At 35.4% G+C, this 6,677-nt stretch overlaps 1 long non-coding RNA gene across 2 annotated transcripts; it reads right to left on the bottom strand.

Moving 5' to 3' along the window:
* Positions 1 to 1,243: 1,243 nt before the first annotated feature.
* LOC110887222 lies at positions 1,244 to 4,224 on the bottom strand. Of its 2 annotated transcripts, none has more exons than XR_002563159.1 (3): positions 4,118 to 4,224; positions 2,847 to 2,924; positions 1,244 to 1,464 (listed from the first exon to the last, which is right to left on the bottom strand). It is a non-coding gene; the product is annotated as an uncharacterized LOC110887222 (long non-coding RNA). The 2 variants fall into 2 exon arrangements; XR_002563160.1 differs by having other exon boundaries at positions 2,847 to 2,919.
* Positions 4,225 to 6,677: the final 2,453 nt, after the last annotated feature.

Here is a 6,677-nt window from a genome sequence, read left to right as displayed (position 1 = left end):
GGTGCAGGAGGAGTTTGCTCGAGCGTCGAGCTCATCCAACGGCTTTATTGTCCGACGCACGCGGTGTGCGCGGTGCGCGTCCAGCAGACCATGTACTCGCGCGACGGTGCGCCTCCCCGCAGGCTGTGTACTAGCGCGGCGGTTTGTATTCGTACTGCAAAGTACATGTTGATCCAAGTTATCTGCGACGGTGGGGTGTTTGTCCAAGGGGCATGAGACTTCCTGACCGCGCGCTTGTGAGCTGCGGTGACAGCTTTGAAAATTCTGCTTGAGTTAGCATGTTGGATAAAACACTCCGCCGGAGTTGGCGAGGTATAGGAGACACTGGTGTCGGGTCGTGATGGCCATACGCGGGGTGAACCATGGTCATGGTCGTTAGATTTTTGAGGGGAAAAAATTTCTAACAATCCATCTTTTTTTTTTCTATATAAAAGAAAAAGATCTGTGAGGGATATTCACTGCAAGATGTGCCTATCACCTTATTAGGTGTTTACAGCTGTAAAGCTTTGTAAAAATGGTGACTGTATCTTTTTATTAATAATCTAATAATAAAAATAAATGTTGTTAATGTCTCGATTCTTCGTTTTATCATGACAGAAATGAAAGATGCCATTAACAAAATATTCCATGACCTTTTAAATGTCGACCAGAAAATATTAAATGACTATCATGAGCCTTCGGAACTTTTGAAGTGACGTAAGGGAGAATTTCACAATTTGTTTTCTTTTGTAAAATCCCTTTACCAGCTAACAAAACTTTATCTCATGACCGTTTTCATTTTTTTGTTGTTTAAACAAGAGCTTGCATCAAAGAAATTGAGGGGAATAAGTTACCTATTTCATGAATAAATGACGGCTAACCTTTATAACGAGGCATTGAACCCCTCAAAACAGGAATCTCTTGATTATAACTTGAGAAAGTCTTGTACGGCAACAGATCTGAGCTCCTTTGTACATAAGGTTGTGAACCCCCTTTGAAACAAATGTAGATCCGAAGATTTTTAAGCACTAAAATCAGTGAAATACCACAGATCTAGAAGTTTTGGGAAACGTAACACAGATCTGTGGGGTTTCTCCATTCGAAGGTCGAGAATGTGACTCTAAGAACACAGATCTGAAGATCTGAGGATAAAACGAGATGTGATCAACAAATGTATAGCATATACTCGGTGGGCGCCAATGAAGAAACACGGGATCACCGTGTAAGACCCTAACACGTTTAACCTTAAAACGACGCAGCGGAATTACGAACCTTAAAATTTATTTCTTTGGTAACGACATTACTTACATGACGGTTCAAGTTACAAATTGTCAAACGTTTCATAAAAAGTAATCGCAACATTCGTACTCAATTTTAAGACTTCAAGGCAATACATAACCTAACTATGTGACCGCACTTTCCGTACAATCCTTGCTCTTGACTTGATCGCTACTCCTCTTGATGACAATCTGTGATTCGTACAACCTGCATCCACCACATACATTCGCAACATTAGCATGCATCATATACAAACAAGGTTCATAATCATGTAGTCTCGTTACGTTCTATCCACGTATACTTTCCATCTGTTATCTTTCTAGATTTAATCGTTCCATCTCGGTGTCTAATCCTTGATAAGCCATCAATAATGTACCTGCATTATATTTCATTCTCAAGGCACACGGTTAATAACGTCAATACTTAAATGTATTGAAACCGTGTATACAATACGTACATATCTACAAACATACATACATACACGTATACATACCTGCATACATACATACCTACATACATACCCACTCACATATATACATTCCTAGACGCGTTTGCCTATGGATTCCCTTTACTAATCAAGTAAGTAATTCCATACTTATACTTATAAATACCTCTATACTTATTTCGTTCCGTTTTAAGCTTGCGTACATGCTCATTGCATCTCATAAACACTCTATAACAAACAAGCAAAACAGGAAAATCGGATAAGGAGGGGCCGTCGGGTGAAGGGGTACCGTCGCCGATGCCACAAGGGGCCGTCGCCGACGGTCTCTGCATTGTGCATAAGTTAAAAGGTGTTCTGTTGAACTCCTCTTATGTTAAGATGTGTTTCTTTTGCACTCCTCTTAAGTTAAGAGGTGTTTCTTTTGCACTCCTCTTAAGTTAAGAGGTGTTTCTTGCTGCAGATTCGTTTCGTCGTCCAAAAACGCTAAAACTTGTGTAGCTTTTAAACCATTTACCTGTTTAACCTCCCGTTTCTTCCTACATGCTTGTAAATTCACATTCTATGATATGGACTTGGAATCCCATATCCGATTTAAGGAAATTCCTATCTTACGCGCTTTCGGCTTATTAGTCATTTTCTATTTATTCGACCCGTTCATGTTTTCATCAAACCACTCATTTGTTCTAACCCGAATCATACACGAACATTATAGCCATAATATTTTTACCTTATCCGGAGTTCCGCACTTGGGATTTACGCACCCGACACCCGGTATTCATTAAACTCATACGTTTCATTCAAATCTACGAACCTAACTTTGTTACTAAAATTTCCACTTACACAGTTGTTTATCTATTAAAACAAACTCACATCCGATTCTGTTGACTATTAAACCGCATCCCCGATTCCCGGATTGCGTACTTATAAGCAATTCTACCCATTAACCAGTTATAGTACCGGTGTAGCCATTTCTTATGCAACATTTCAATATAATCATAAGACCTTATTTTGACCCATTGGTCTACTTAGCGAAATTCACCGATTTCATACAATCTAATCCACATTTAACTTTAAACATCATGTTTTATTAGTTAAAACGCTACATTACTTAAACAACTAAGAAGTGATTACGAAAATCACTTACCTTTTTGCGTCCGTTCCCTTGCCTCCTTTTGACCCGTTTGCCTTTCTTGCTTGAGTCCATTTCCACATGATCCCTATGCTTTCACATCACACAATCACATTCTTGTTAGTATGCATGATTGTACGCTTAAATGATCATGTCAAATGCATGGTTCACGTTTGACTTTCATTAGTCAAGTTTAACAAACATAAAACATATACCCAAAATCACATCTCTTCCAACTCGTACAATTCCTTACATAATTGCATATAACACACATTGTTATACATGCACCATATGACTTTATTGCATTGAAATTTGACAAGAGTCTAGCCATACTACTTATGCAAGGTTTGACTTCCAAAAGTCAACAACCGATCTTATGGACTTTCGACTTAACCTCACATATCTGTGTCATCACATTAAGCTATAACAATGGCATTATATACACTTCATATTCATGATGTAATATGCTTACAACCACATGATCAATCCATTACATACACACCCATACATAATATCAACACTACATATACTAAAGCTTTCGGGATCCCATAAAAGACGGCCATATTTGGGGTACACAACCAACATGATTTTACCATCCTTACTTGCTATACATTAACGCCAATTTCATTTCGTAATCTCAACTAAACCGCCGACTAAACACATAGTGTGTACCATACAATGTGAGTGAACAATGAAAGATACTAGTGCACATTTCTACCCAAACAAGACATCAATAAAACCTCCACATGGATTCAATCTTACACATGTTCCTTGTATAAGTTTACTAACAATTTAATCACTTACACATTGTAAGTATGTTCATCCACTACTTGCATACATTTTCATATAATATCGTCGTTTAGTCATTTCATCAAACACTTGGCGTGCGTACCACTATCTAAGCATAATGTACAACTATTTCATGCATAAATCTTCTACATTCATACATAGTTCATCAAATCCTTCTACTCACCATCATGTAGTATTTACAATTAAACATTCAACATATTATCATCACATTTTATTCAATTCATTAAACCATAATTCGTTATACACCATAATTCATCAATCTTTCAACAAGAATTTTACATAGATGGTGATTAAGTCATCATCATCACCATGACTAATCGGTTTTTACTTCTAAACATCAAATTAACACAAACTATACATAACCTATGTTTTACTTGATGATTCTAACCCTTATACATCATCAATTTCATACTAATTCACGGATTAAAACGTAACCCACTTCCTACATGATCACCGATCTTAATTTTGAGACATACCTTATGATCCCCTTGTGTTGGTGATCACTAATTCATGTTCGGTTGTGAATTTGAGCTTCGATTCGCCCTTCAATTTGATGAATATTGTTGAGTTAGGGTTTGGCTCCCTTGGGAAGCTCTGGAACGATCCAGAACACACACACACACACACACGAAATGTGTGTGGTGTGTGTTGATATTTTCTTTTAATTAGAAACCAAGTTTCATCCCATCCACTTTAACCCCTCAAGTTTACTTCCAACACATTTTTGGCACTACTTTTCTCTTTTAATAGTTTTTACCATGCACTTAACTAGGTTAAATAGCCTAGTTATTTATCTAATTCTAATAAAAGAGTCATATTAATGCCATATGGCATTTTCTCATTCAAAAGTCCTATTAAAGCCACATGGCATTTTCTCATTTAATTCACTAATAATATAAAATATATTTATATTTCATATGCATAAATATTATGATGCATACTAATAACAATAAATATGTCATAAGGTTTGTTAAGCTACTTCATATTTAGTAATTTAAAAGTTTAATATTTCTTTAAGGACAATAGAGATGTTTTAATTGAAAAAATAATAATTAAAAAAGAAAAATAATAAATTATAACGATAATAAAACTATCAAAATAATAATAATTTTTTACATTTTAAAAGAATATATATAATACTGAATTAATTTATCCAATGAATTAATATTAATTAAGAATATATATACATATATAAGGGAGGGCGGGGCACCAAGCGGCTTCGACAAACATTCCATAAAATGTCACTTGACAATTCCTAATGTAATTGAGCTTTTTAAATACAAGTTAATTTGATCTATAAGTTTTTTAAATTTAATATGAATTCTAATTCTAATAAAAGAGACATAGTAATACCACATAACATTTTCTTATTCAATTCACTAATAATATATATTTATATTTCATATACATAAATATTATAATGCATAATAATAATAATAATTATATTTTAGCTATTTCATATTTATTAAATTAAAAGTTTAATATTTCTTTAAGGAACAGTTGCTATGTAAGGTTGGTTGGTTTCTAAAAAAATCAGTTTTTACGCATGACCAATAATATGAGGTATTATCCAGAGTAAAATGCAGAGATGACTTTAAGCTGTTGATACTTGCTGAGACCATGCGTAGTGGTAAGGGTGAATAATGCCCCAACCCTTGGGCGTTTTCCGCCATGCGGCAGTCCAGTTAGTAAGGGGCATTATTGGGCGTTTTTTTTTCTTCTAAAATGAGTGTAGTGAGGATGTAGGTATTATGTTAAAAAGGAGTGTAAAGTATTAAATAAAAAAATAACCAAAAAAAGGGGATTGGCTAAGAAAAAGAGGGATGCATGTGATTGGCCAACAGTTTTCCATTTTGACGTGATTTAAAACACGTTGGGGATCTTTTTTCGAAAATCACGCCCAAAAACGCCCAAGGGGTGGGCTACTGGCGTGATGAGGGCGTGTTTGGGGGCTTTTTTTTGAAAAAATACCGCCCACTACGCATGATCTGAAGATGGTTAAATTACAAACAAAACTATAAATGTCGTGTATAAAAAAGTGTTTACAAATTTATAAATGTAATGTCTATCTTGATTTTACATTGTTTGACTTAATAAGAATATTTCATTTATGTAAATTGGTTTACATACATTATTTTTATATTCAAAGCCGTGTAGTACGCGGGTTTATAAACTAGTTTCATAATATAACGCATAAGGACATATTTCGAATATATGACATTTGGATTTTGGGGCGTTACACACCGCTGGGGTGATTGGACCGCTTTCTCTGTGGGGGTGAAGAATCAAACCTTGTTCTTCCTCTTGAACCTAGATCTGCAATGGAGAAGAAATAAACATGGGGATGTAGAGATGGCTGGTAAGAGAAGAATCTCTTATTTCCAGCAACAAAAGTGTGGCGGCTCCATATCTTGTGCCCTAATAATGAGATGAACACCTCTTTATATAGGAGATATGGGCCTCCCCTAACCTCAATGGGCCAGGCCCAGTTAGGGGTTATCTCTACAAGCCCACAACCTAATGTAGTGTAAACTACAAACGTGCTAGGCTTCGTGGGTTAGTACGCAATAATAATAAATATTATAATAAAAGGCAATAAGTAACGGATATGTCCGGTCGTTCGGGTTGGGTCTAATACCATACCCCATTAAACGTCCTTTTGCAAACGTCCGTCAATGTGCCGTTTAAATCAGTAACGATGTAAAGGGTATATTTGTCATTTCACAATAAAAACACTTCACACCCATATTGATCTCGGGTTAAGTTATTCTAAAAAGGCTCCTAAAAATAAGAAGTGTACAAAAACACAATGGATCGCACGAGATGACACAATGTCGAGCAAAATTAACACAATGCCGAAAAGTGTAACACAATGTTGAGGAAAAAAGACACAATGAGTCGCAAAAAAGACACAATGATGCAAATATAAAAAAGACACAATAATAAATAAAAGACACAATGATAATAAACAAAAATTCTAAAATCTACAACCTATAAGAGCATTCACATCTATTTTATCAATTTTTCACCCTAAAT

The sequence above is a fragment of the Helianthus annuus genome, chromosome 11, assembly GCF_002127325.2.
Source record: "Helianthus annuus cultivar XRQ/B chromosome 11, HanXRQr2.0-SUNRISE, whole genome shotgun sequence".
Lineage (NCBI taxonomy): Eukaryota > Viridiplantae > Streptophyta > Magnoliopsida > Asterales > Asteraceae > Helianthus > Helianthus annuus.
The sequence above is the reverse complement of the archived record's forward strand: the minus strand, read 5'-3'. Positions and strand labels throughout refer to the sequence as shown.